The sequence below is a fragment of the Prionailurus bengalensis genome, chromosome C2, assembly GCF_016509475.1.
Source record: "Prionailurus bengalensis isolate Pbe53 chromosome C2, Fcat_Pben_1.1_paternal_pri, whole genome shotgun sequence".
Classification (NCBI taxonomy): Eukaryota; Metazoa; Chordata; class Mammalia; order Carnivora; family Felidae; genus Prionailurus; species Prionailurus bengalensis.
The window spans coordinates 159,333,382-159,346,635 of NC_057350.1; the positions used below are offsets into that span (position 1 = coordinate 159,333,382).

General features: G+C 40.2%; 1 pseudogene; it reads right to left on the minus strand.

Annotated features, from left to right (window-relative positions):
• Positions 1 to 2,645: 2,645 nt before the first annotated feature.
• On the minus strand, positions 2,646 to 3,461 carry LOC122491058 (annotated as a pseudogene).
• Between the last annotated feature and the right edge of the window lie 9,793 nt (positions 3,462 to 13,254).

Genomic DNA, 13,254 nt, shown 5'->3' on the forward strand with positions numbered 1-13,254 from the left:
AAACTTATGAAAAAAAATGGAGAAGACACAAAGAAATGGAAAAACATTCCATGCTCATGGACTGGAAGAACAAATATTGTTTAAAATGTTGATACTACCCAAAGCAATGTACACATTCAATGTAATGTCAATCCAAATTGCACTGGCATTCTTCTCAGAGCTAGACAAACAATCCTAAAATTTATATGGAACCACAAAAGACCCTGAATAGCCAAAGTAATGTTGAAAAAGAAAACCAGAGAAAAAGAAAAAACAAAGAAAATCACAATCTTAGACGTTAGCCTCTACTACAATGGTGTAATCATCAAGACAGTATGGTAGTGGCACAAAAAAATCCACTAAGATCAATGGAACAGAATAAAGAACCCAGAAATAGACCCAGAAATGTATGGCCAACTAATCTTTGACAAAGCAGGAAAGAATATCCAATGGAAAAAAGACAGTCTCTTTAGCATAGGATGTTGGGAGAACTGGACAGCAACATGCAGAAGAATGAAACTCGACCACTTTCTTACACCATACACAAAAATAAACTCAAAATGGATGAAAGACCTAAATGTGAGACAGGAAACCATCCAAATCCTAGAGGAGAAAACAGGCAGCAATCTGTTTGACTTCAGCCACAGCAACTTCTTACTTGACACGACTCTGAAGGCAAGGGAAATAAAAGCAAAAATGAACTATTGGGATTTCATCAAGATAAAAAGCTTCTGCACAGCAAAGGAAACAATAAATAAAACTAAAAGGCAGCCAATGGAATGGGAGAAGACTAACGACATATCTGATCAAGGGTTAGTATCCAAAGTCTATAAAGAACTTGCCAAACTCAACACCCAAAAAACAAATAATCCAGTAAAGAAATGGGCAGAAGACATGAATAGATACTTTTCCAAAGAAGACATCCAGATGGCCAACAGACACATGAAAAGATTTTCAACATCACTCATCATCAGGGAAATACAAATCAAAGCCACACTGCGATACCACCTCACACTGGTCAGAGTGGCTAAAATGAACAACTCAGGAAACAACAGACGTTAGCGAGGAAGTGGAGAAATGGGCATCCTCCTGGGCTGTTGGTGGGAATGGAAACTGGTGCAGCCACTCTGGAAAACAGTATGGAGTTTCCTCAAAAAATTAAAAATAGAACTACCCTACTCAGCAATAGCATGTCTAGGAATTTATTCAAAGGACACAGGAGTCCTGATTCATAGGGCCACATATACCCCAATATTTATAGCAGTGCTATCAATGATAGCCAAATTATGGAAAAAGCCCAAATGTCCATCAATTGATGAATGGATAAAGAAACAGTGGTGTGTGTGTGTGTGTGTGTGTGTGTGTGTGTGTGTAATGGAATACTACTTGGCAATGAGAAAGAATGAAATCTTGACATTTGCAACAACATGGATGGAACGGGAGAGTATTATGCTAAGGAAATAATTCATTCAGAGAAAGACAGATATCATATGTTCTCACTCATATGTGGAATTTGAGAAACTTAACAGAAGACCATGGTGGAAAGGAAGGGAAAAATAAATAGTTTCAAACAGAGAGGGAGGCAAACCATAAGAGACTCTTAAAAACAGAACAAACTGAGCTTTGGAAGGGGACGGGGGGATGGGAAAATGGGTGGTGGTCATTGAAGAGAACACTTGTTGGGTTGAGCGCTGGGTGTTGTATGTAAGTAATGAACCATGGGAATCTATTCCTGAAGCCAAGAGAACACTGCATACCCTGTATGTTAGCCAACTTGACAATAAATTATATTAAAAAAAAAGAAACAATGGAAACTCAGATGATTTGTTCAAAACTCGAAATTAATCATATGAAAATGATCACAATACTATAATATAATACAAAATAATTAAGAAAATGTAAAATATAAAGAAAAATAAATTAACCTGCAATTACCTTTGAAAACCTTCGTGACTGGTATGAGGGATACAAGAGAGAGGAGCGTTATTGTATAGGAAGACTTGCACTGTCACTAACAGGATCACTGCTATCTATTGGCTCAATGGAATCTTCTTGTGCAACTTTAACAAGGAACCTATCCAATGATCTAGAATGAATCAAAGCATTCCTAAGCTTATTCTTGTATGGAAAAGAAAAGGACTGTCCATAGGTGCCTTGAAGTGACAAAAAATACACTAGTGCCAGTTGTGGACACCTTCCGATGTTCTGAAAATTCACTGATTTCTGCCAAACACCATGGCCTGAGACCAAGCATACAGGCACGGGAGCCAATCACCCACAATCCCAGAGAGAGCGGGGGGACCATCGGCTAATTGTGATCATGTGACATTTAGCATCACGTACCATTCGTATTGCAAGATATCGCTCATTTATCAAGTTAAAATTTATTAGAAATGTTTGCTCATCTTGCAGAACACTCATAGGACAAGTTACTCACAATCCAAGGTTTTGCTGTACATTTAAATAATGTGTAGGTGACTGCATGACTACAGCATTGGTAACTAGATGATAACCAATTCAGTTAGAAACCAACTAACAACTGTCTAAATATTTAAAATACAGCTCTTGTTTAGATCATCCATTGTTTTGATCACCTTCAAAATTGCTGGTCAATTTGGAAATATATTAAGGCCAAATCTTCTGATATCCATTCCCAGTGGTTTCTTTCAGCTGTATAAAGCCTCCAATTCCAGGGCAAGGCCAGGTTTGTGGCCTCCAGCATGAATGCTCTTCTCATCTACCAGAGCAGACAGGCCTGAGTCTGGGTGTAGTCCATTGCAATTAAACTAGAGTTGTTGACTTTTGCAGAGATAGAAACAGTGAGATCCAACTGATATTTGGCTGCAATGCCAAAGTGAGTGCAGTCAGTACCTCACGTCCAAGCAAGGTTTACTGAAGTGTCAAGATCTTCACATACTTTCTGATTAATTGATATTCCAAATTCTGTCCTATCATGTGTAGATGGAAATCCCCAGTCCTGCAGCCCACTGCAAAGTTAATTTTTGTCAGCTTTGATCTGACACTGTCAAAGGTCATCTGGTACCCAGCAAGCCAGCTCTTATAACCAAAGACAGCTGAACCATGACTTACACATCCAGCAAGATCAAATTCAACATCACAACCAAGGTTTACACACTCCCTCTTATAAGAAGACTTGATTTTACCACTATTCTTACCCATGTTTGATGAAAATGTAATATCAAATGTTAGTTTCAAACCTTGACAAATCCAGTCTTCAATTGTGATTTCTATTCCCACACTGTTGCCAGTGTTCCATTTTTCTGTGAAAAATTTCACAGCATTTATATTTGGTCTCCACAGTTCCAGTAACTTTCCCAGTGTCTGTATTAGATGTTGAGAACTCCACACCACTGCATGACTTTGTTTTCACGTCCAGTTTCATCAACCCAAAACCAAATCCTCTGTTGAAAATATTTCTAGCAGCTTTGCCAAGGTCAGCTGATGATGGAGGAATACATGTTGGCTGCATCCGTAGGTCACCATGGCAAGGCCACAGATCTGGTGGTCTCCTGAGGGGGGCTGCTGCTGCTGTTCCACTCACAGCTAAGGCCACTGGGCTCACTCAGAGTCAGGCTGCAGCTATCGCAGCTGGAGGCAGATATGTAGGACTCAAATTGTGGTTATTTTATAACAAATGCATAATTTGTACATTGAGCAAGCATTACAGAGGTGTGGAACCAAAATGAAACTTCATGTTTGTCTTTCTCTGATCCTCTAAACTTTCTGCAGTGAGGAATAGTATTCTCCAGAGCCTGGATGAAGACTTGGGCAGACTGAAAATTCTGGTTACTCACAGATAGTCCTATGTTGCTTTTAGCCATAGATAGTCTCAAATAGAGAAATTAAAATGTCTAGTGTCATGTGATGGTCAAACTCTAACTTTGATTGTCAGTTGGAATGGCATTAGGTTATCTCCCCTCTAAGTTCATTCCTGCTTCCAGATGGAAGTTTCCAGTAGGAAAAAGGGATCATCCTTCTCCTTGCCCCTCTTTCTAAGCTCAATGCTTTTCCTGGCCTCCTTTGTCTCCCCCCTTACTAGTAGTTTCAGAGAGAAGCTAGGCCTGAGATGGGATGGGTTGCGGTCAAAACCATCTTTCATGACTTCCTCAGAGACTCCTCTTATCCCTCAGTCTGAGAAGGTGCATCTATATTCCAGATGGTCCTTGAAATTCTATCTTTAGCCCCTAAAGATAGATCACCTAGCATTCTCCTCTTAAGGTCACCTCATACTACCAGCCGGTCCCACTGGCCAGGACCTTGTGTCAGCTTCTCCTGCATGGTCCACATCTGGTGTATGGTGGATGCTGTCAGGTCTCTTGCCTTGACTAGTTCTAGGAGTGCAGATCCTCTCAACCTGGCCAGCCTACTGGCTTCACTACCAAGATGGAAAGCCTGTTCTTACCCACTACAGATTTCCTTTGGTAGAAGGGAGTCAGACCCCATCCATGGTTCATTTTAGCTTTGTGAAGAATAGGTGTAGCCATGCACTGAAGAAAAAGTTCTCAGACACTGAGACTGAGTGGACATGCAGGGCTGTCTCTGCCAGGGAAATAGTAGCCACAGAAAACTGCACATAGTCTTTATTTCATGTTCACCAGGTGTAAACATCAAAGAATGTTAAAGCATGGGAGGAAAACACAAAGAGCCTCCAGACATAGACCAAACACACATCTGGTGTTTACGTGAAAGCATGCAGGGATGATGGGCAGTTTCAAGAACTACTAGGTAATTACAGTGGGTCTGCTCCCTGACTGGCTCCTGGGAGATCATGGGGCTCTGGATCTCATAGTGCTATCGCGTTTGACAGCCTTGAGACAAGAACATTGCTGATGTTTCAGCAATTACCCCATTTACTTTCCCGGGGCTTACAATACATTCTCTAGAAATAACTCCACAAATGGGTCAGGTTCCAGATCTGGGTCTCCCAACTGGATGTCATCCTGGTCAAATTTCCAACTGGTTTCTTGGAAGCCACCCTTGCTGGGCTTATGTCAAAAAATATCTCCTTCTAATGGAGGGAAAGGGACAGGATTCAGCAAAGCACCAGCTCTCACCAAACACATCCTTTCACCAAGATCCACACTAATGTAATTGCAAGGGTCTCTAAATGTGGAAGATGGAGTGCCAGAATGATTGATGTGAAAAGACTTGACCAGGCATTTCTGACCTTGAAGGTGGGAGAGGCCACAAGCAAGGAATGCAGGCAGCCTCTGGATGAGGCAATAAAATAGATTCTCTCCTAGAGCCTTTAGATAGGAACTCAGTCTTGCCTGACACCCTGATTTTAGCCAGTAAGACCCATTTCTGGCTTTTGACCTCCAGAACTGCAAGACAAATTTGCGTTGTCCTAAGCCACTAAATTTGTGGTAATTTGTGACAGCAGCAATAGAAACTAGTACAAAGAAAGAATGGAGACAAAACCAGGAGATTCCAACAGAACATCAGTGCCAAGGGCAAATAAACATGTAGACTTTGGAGGTGTCAAGCCTATAGAACTTGAGAATATCACTTAAGTGCTATGTGCTTGAGTTTCCTCATCTGTAAAATAGGCTAGTAGCAATGTTATTTAGAAGAGTGCCTTGTAGATTCATCTATTAACATTATTAGTACAGGATGATATAGAAGCAACTATGATGACCCCTTACCTGGACTGTATCCTGATATGAAAATCACTGAAGAAAGATGAAGACTCCCTAGTTATCCCTCAGACTCTGCATGTCCCAACTCTGACCCCATTCCCAATCTGCTACGCCCTCTAAAATAAATGGTCCATCAAGAAGATCCTCCATATCAGTCTGAACATTCCCATCACTTTCCTGCTGTAACAGAAATCTGCCTGTACCACAGGACATTTTTGCTGTACCCTCCTTAATTGTGGCTAAGAAGAATTTGAGTTGGGGATATAGTTAGTTTGGGATTTGTGGGATATAATGATGAAGATCCCTGCACTCCAGTGTATAGTTAAGTAACTGCTTCTCTGCTGAACTAGGAATGATTTCTTCTGCTGTGCATTGAACCCAGTGTGGGGGCCTATGGACCAGACTTTGTATCAGGATATGAAAGTGGTCTGCAACTCCCACCACAGAAGTAAATGGGCGGTGGAGGAAAAATAAGATTTAGAATAAACAGGGTCCAAAGTTTATTACAAACAGAGGACTGAGTTCTCATCAGTGATCAGTTAAAATGGAAGATCTTTCTTGTTTAATACACAAGGTAATGCAGCATATGTAATTATAAATTCTTTAGACATTCATTTCTCTCTTTTTTGATGTGTAGAAATAAATTAAGACCAACCAAATGAGAATAAGCAAAGTATATTTATTCAGAGCTTGCTATAACAATGAAGTCAACCACCATCACTCTGCCTTTGGCAGAGGCCCAAAGGCAAGCAGAGGAGTGGAAAAGTTTTCTAGTGGAAAAAAAGGAAAGCTTCACCTGTGCCCTGACTGGAGGCTGTTGGCATAAAAAAGCTGACGGTGGGCTAACTAGGAGTACCGTGTCCTATATGATTAGTTAAGGGTCAAATTTGGCTTTCTCTGATTGATCCTATGTTGGAAGCAAAAACTAAGAAAGCTGTCAGATTTTATTCAAATTCTGGTCATTTGGGATCAATTGGTACAGAGGTTGTTGTTTGGCTTCCTGGATCAGTTGTTAGAGATAATGCTCTGAATTCCTACAAGTCTGAGTTACAGATAATAAGCTAGCTTCCTGAGATACTTACTATAGATAATGTTTTGGTTTCCTGGGCTGGTTGCTGGAGATTGTGGGTCAGAGTTCTATTTTTATATATCACCATTTTTATATATCATTGTGAATGTGTATATTCATCCTCTCAAATGCTAATCACATGAGGTAAAATTTATCAGGATTCCTGTGTGTTCTGGGCACAAACCTGTAGCAAAGTGTTGCTTTGTAACAGAAAATATGGCAGTATAAAGACACATGTTTATATTTCCAAACTACCACTTATGAACAAATTTCAGTTGACTATCCTGGAAGAAAGACCAGATTGTTTATTCTCTCCATAGAAAAATATTACAAAACTATTATCAAGTGAAGATGTAATCAAAGAGTATGTAGCCAAAAAAGTTAAGAGAAAAGTTGTAATAATATAGACATATACAACATATAACAGTACAGAAATTATACACACGATAATGATGTTATGTAACTTTTATGGATTTTGTGATGCTTGTGTTGTCAGTTTGTTTTAAACCTATAATCTCATTTGAAATTAAAACTTCATTTGAGTGTCTGAGAAGGAAACCAATTTTCAAAGAACTAAGGAGAAAGGGTGTGAATAATTGGACCCAGACGCATCTGGCAGGTAAAAAGAAGAAAGGTATGGGAAAGCTTCGTTAGCACAGCCATAAAATATTGAGATCATCAGTGAAAGAGTTAGCCTTGACAAATAGAGGGATGCTCTTTCTGTGCAGCAGTAGAAAAAAAAATGAGAGAATAAATATACAAACAGACAATGGCCAGATGATCTATAGAAATAAAAGTCTGACTCCCCAATCTACAGCAACCTGCCCAAGAAATTAATCACCTCATGTACAATAAATGGCCCAGGAAGCCAGTCTGCTATCAGTTAGACTTGTAAGAAGTCAGATTGCTATCTCTAGTAACAATCCAGGAAGTTAATTACCTCTGTAACAATCAAACCGAAGTGGCTAATACTTGATTAATAACTGACAGCTTCCCTAATTTTTGTCCCTGTTTCCAGCTTAGGACAAATCAGAGAAAGCCAAATATGCATCCCTAACCTATCATATTGATAGCCCACGTGTAATTTCCCCAGGCCAATAGCCTCTAACCAGGGCATGCCTGAAGCTTTTCACTTGTTTTAACTAACAAGCTTTCCCCCTGCTCTGCTTGCTTTTGAGTGTCTGCAATGGTAACTGACACCCAAGTAGACTTTGCTTTTCTCATTTGGTTTTGTCTTTGTTTATTTCCTTCAAGAGAGGGAACAGGTAAATACAGAGATTTACTGATACAGAGGGAACTGGAATCTCAGAATGACTAAGAACACCCCAGAAAAGGAGACAGTTTCACCTGTGGAGCCGAGAGTGTAGAACTGAAGGCTTGAGAAGATGGAGAAGGTTTGCAGAGGGTGATGTGGAGAACAGAGTAGGGTATTAATAATAAGAAAGGGATATGGTGTGATGATTTTTGAGCAGCCAGATGGTGGGCTTGCAAATATCCTGTAAACTGAAATGTATAACTTTAGAGTAAAACTGCAACTTTGACAGGGGCCAGACAGGAAGCATAAACAAACAAAATTGTCTGAGGACAGTAGGGAATAGTGGAGACTGTGGCAAACTGCAGAGCACTGTCCTACCTGAAGGGGGAGCAGCTATTCAACTCCCCTTGTGAAGTCCAGATTTGTTTTTTATCTGACAGTGGTCAGGGGAAGGTCTCTCTTTGTAGCAACATTTGAGCAGAAGCCTGAAGGAAATTAGGGAATGGAGCATATAGATTCTGGTGGGAAGGAACATTCCAGGCAGGGGGACAGCAAATCCAAAAGACATAAGGAGAGATCATACTTAGCATGTTCAAGTGGCAAGTGAGAAGGCCAGTGGCCTGGAGCACCATAAGGAGGAAAGTGATAGAATACTAGCACAAAAGGATACTGGGAACATGATTATACTTTGCCAAGACCTTGGATTTTATTTTAAATCGAATGGGTAGCCTTTGGAGGGTTTCTGGGCAGAGACAACTGGATTTTAATGAAGTAACTTGACTATTAGGTGGGCAAAGTTAGAAATAGGGAAATCAGTTACAAGGCTTTTACAATAGTCCAGGCAAGAAAGGATGGTGGTGGCCTGACTAGGGGACAGAAGTGGTGGACATGATAAGAAATGGTGAGATTTTGGATTTAATTTTCAGGTAGAGCAGTTTGCTGATGGATTAGATGGGGGTGGAAGAGCAGACCAGTGAGAAAGAGGATTCCAGAATGAGTCTAAGGTTTTTGACCTGGAATTATGGAGTTATTGCTAACTAAGCTGAGAACACTATGGGAGAAGAAACTATGGAAAGATCAAGCGTTATCTTGGGGATATGTAAATTTAAAAATGTCAACTAGAGGGGCACCTGGGTGGCTTAGTCAGTTAAACCTCTGACTTCGGCTCAGGTTATGATCTCACGGTCCATGAGTTCAATTCTCTGTGCTGACAGCTCAGGGCCTGGAGCCTGCTTCTGATTGTGTGTCTCCCTCTCTCTCTCTCTCTCTCTCTGCCCCTTTCCCACTCATTCTCTCTCTCTCTCTCTTTTTCTCTCTCAAAAACGAGTGAATGTTAAAAAAAATTTTTTTTTAATGTCAACTAGATATGGTCTTAGCTTGAGCAGAGTCCAAGGCCTATGTGTAAGTAGTTTATTTAGGAGGTACAAGGGCCGGCAATAAGAAAAGGGAGAGTGTGACCAGGAAGGAAGAAAGGCCAATAGAAAGTTGTGTTATCAAGGTTGCTGCCATGTACAGTGAAAACTCAAATCTTCAAAAGTACCAAAAAGAATATGCAAAATGCCTCCAGGACTGTCTGTCTGAAGGGTAAGGGGCAGGAGCACTTATTTACCAGCTCCCCACCCGTAGTTTCTCCAGGCCTGCTAACACCACTGCACCTTCTAATTGCCCATGCCCTTAAAAAAGCCAGCTGTCTGCCCTGGGGCATTGAGGGAAATCCCTGATGCAGAAAAGGAAAATTCTTGCTGAATTCTTTCTGCTAAGTGAGTCAAAGCCTGAAAGAACTGTTTATTTCAGCCATTTGAATCAGAAGCATGGGCGAAGGACTACAAAGCAGGACATGGTGCTAGAGGTAAAAATTTGGAAGTCATCAATGTCATACATACAATGTCATACATACAATGACATACATAATGTCCTCTTGAGCTGGAAAGTGACTAAATAGAAGGAAATTTCCCCTGTCACACTTCAAATAAAACCATTTAAGCAACCATCCATTCTACCCATTCTTACCCTGGTAAGTTTGACTTTGACACAGTAGCCACTGGCATAGCTCCCTTCTGTCTGAGGTTATCTCATATTGGATAGTGAAATAGGGATTCCCTCCTCCACAAACCAGATAATAGACTGCAGTGATGGCCCTAATTCAAACGGAAATTTCTACAGGCATAAATATAGGATCCCTTACAGAGATGCTAGAGTGTGGACACCTGCACCATAGTCATTCCTGCAACTGGTGTGCAGCCATGTACAGCCATACACACAGAATAAATGTGTGCTTGCTTCAGTCTCTCACTCAGACCAGAAGTGCTTGTCTCCTGAAGAAACCTTACTTGGAAGTGCAGGCAACTAAGCAGCAATCAGAAGAAACACTTAGGAAATGATTTATTCACAGCACTTTTAAATTACTTAAAGCACTGAAGAGCTTAGACTAGACAGTTTCTAAGGTCCTATTCCCCTCACAGATTTCCATTGTGTTCTATTTTGGACTTGTTACATTGAGTAATTGAGTTCTTCTGCCTCAATGGCACAATCAAAGACTTTTATGATCAAAGAGCATGAGTTCCTGGAGCCAGAGGAAAGAGTCGTGGCTCATCCTTGGCTGCTCCGGATCTGAAGCCCTCTAGTGGGGAGAGTTAATTGAGGTTCCCAAATCTGGACTTTAATATGTGAAGTAAAATATTTGGCCTTTGATTTTTTTTCTAGAGGTAAAATAGGATCATCAACTAAAAGAAACACATTTAAAGGTTCCAATATGTTGTTATTTGCTGAACATCAGATTATATAATATTCCTGGACAGAAGATTTACAATCTAAACTTGAGTAAGAAGCTAACCCTGGAGAAAGTATTGAAAATACTTAGGAGAAAGAAAGGTGATTATGTCTTGGGGGATCACCACATTTATTCTTTTGTTATTCATTTTTAGATGGTGAAAGAATGTCTCCTGACACTGTGTCAGGACAGAAGTTTTTCCTTTCATCCCCTTTGCTCCTTTCATCCTCATCCTTAGTTACTGGGGAGTGTGTGGTGGGGAGGGGTGTCTCTTACCAGAAAAAAAAGAAATTAAGTATTTTAAAGAGAGGAATATAATGCAGAAGATAGGCTAACTGCACAGAGAAAACAAATAGGGTTTCATGTTCCCAGAGATTCATAACAGAAAGCCACTACCACCCCTTGAAGCAAAGGGACATCAAGGTACCTGGTGGAAGCTGCACCACAGTAAGCCTGATCAGCAAGAGATGGAGTCTCAAAGAAGATGCAGCTGGTGTCTGATAGGCAGCCTAAGGTAGAGAAAATATCCCTTCTCCATTCTCCTACCAGTGTCCTCCATTGGCCAAATCTCACCCAAAGCCAACTGACCCAGGAGTGTGGAAAACACCCCTATGATTCAGAACAGGGCAGAGGAAGGGTGTGGAATTACTCTGAGTACAAACTGGCCAGTGACTGGTATGATACAGAGTAAAATAATACTTTCAAAGCTGATAAATATTAGTAATAGAGACGTCTTGTAGTCTTCTGGATGTTTGTAGAAGTAGACCATGGATCTGTAGGGCTGGCTTCATGGGCACATGGGCTGTGTAGTTCCACAGGGCCAACAAATTATGTAGCCAGTTCTGTGCATTAATAACCTACAGCTGTAGTTATGGCTCTGCTGTCATCCTTCAAGGATAGAGCTAGGACCTACCACACACAAAGGACACTGGAGAAGCAGTGACTCTGAAGTTGACTTTGAGGGCTGAACAGTAGTGTCAGTCAGGATCCAGGGGCAAGGGGAAGGGGTTAATAGAAAAGGGTATGGGGACTAGAAGAGAAAGGACCCCAGACTCTCACAGAGGGCTGATTCTGTGTGGACTGAGATATAAGCCAATAGGTATGGGTATATATTGTAATCTATCTTCTGAATTCCCAAGTGTGTGAGATCTGCCACTAAGAATATTGAATCCTTTTTTGGTAAACAACTGTGCCTGTCCTTTCCAGAAATTACCAAGCACAATGAAAGGATTATGATAATCATTTCACAGAAGAGAACAAGAGATCCATGAAAACTTGTATAAACACACCTAATCTCCTAGGGTTTTCTGTGAAAGCAGTTTGGTATGGGGAATTTAAAATCTGTAATAAAGATTAGAAATTTCTTATTCAGAACACTCAATTGCTTGACTTTGCAATTTCCTATGCTACTAAACTCTTCCCATTCTTTTTTTATGCATTGCTTAACAGTTATGGGTCATAAAAGTTTTTAAATTCTTGGGTCTATAGCTGTATTTAAGATCATCTGTTTTTATTCAGACCAAAGAAGCTGGATTCTTGAATTTTTATCTTTTATTTTATTGAGATCTTAGTAGCAAAAAAAATTTTGTAGGCAATAAATGTCAGAATTATATAGAATCTATCTTTTGATGTATTGAAGTTTTTTTTTAACAAATCAACCTAATGTTTACAACCTACTAGGCATTTGTTCTAAGTGCTTTACAAATATTTGCACACAAAACTCTACGCATCTTTAGTCCTCCACTGGGGGTCTTTAACAAAAAGATTAATAAGAGAAAAACAGTTTAATGAATACAGTGTACATCATGCAGGAGAAACCTCAACAAAGGGTAACTCAAAGTGATGGCTTAGAACTCTGGCCTATAAGATGCTATCATCTTCAACAAAGAACAATAACTTTGTTTAGAAGTGGCAGGACAAAGGAAAATGGTTTTAGTCTTCCTAGAGTGGCAAACTACAGGAAGATCAATATATGGGAAGAAACTAATGGAGTAAGGTTTATTTGAAAATTCCTCTAGTACCAGCTCTATAGTGGTAAAGTCTAGAGTCATCTCCAGTAAAGCAGAATTTACATCCTGCCTTTAGGCAGAGGGCAAGGGGAGGGAGGTACAGAAAGCTTTTTCTGTATTTGCTACTTCCTAATTGTCTTCAGCTCCAGATAATTTTTATGTCAAAGAGTCATATTTTGGGTAACATATTTGGTTTCTTTCAGGAGACGCTATTATTTCATTCTACAGGTGAGAAAACTGAGGCACAAAGTGAACAAGCATGTAGCCTGAATTCCCTAAAATAGCTTTTTCTATTCTGTTATTCTTAAACTGGTTTCCCTTTTACTGGGGGTTTTTCACAAGAAGAAAGAAACAAGGGAAGTTTCTAGATCATTTACACCTCCTTTACCCGAGTTCTATTTTATAGAAACTCCTAAGGATACTCCTCTTAAACTGCTCATCCAAACTGCCATAGTAGTCTGTGCATCATACCCAGCAGCCTTTAACGTCCACACACATTGTGTTAAAAATCA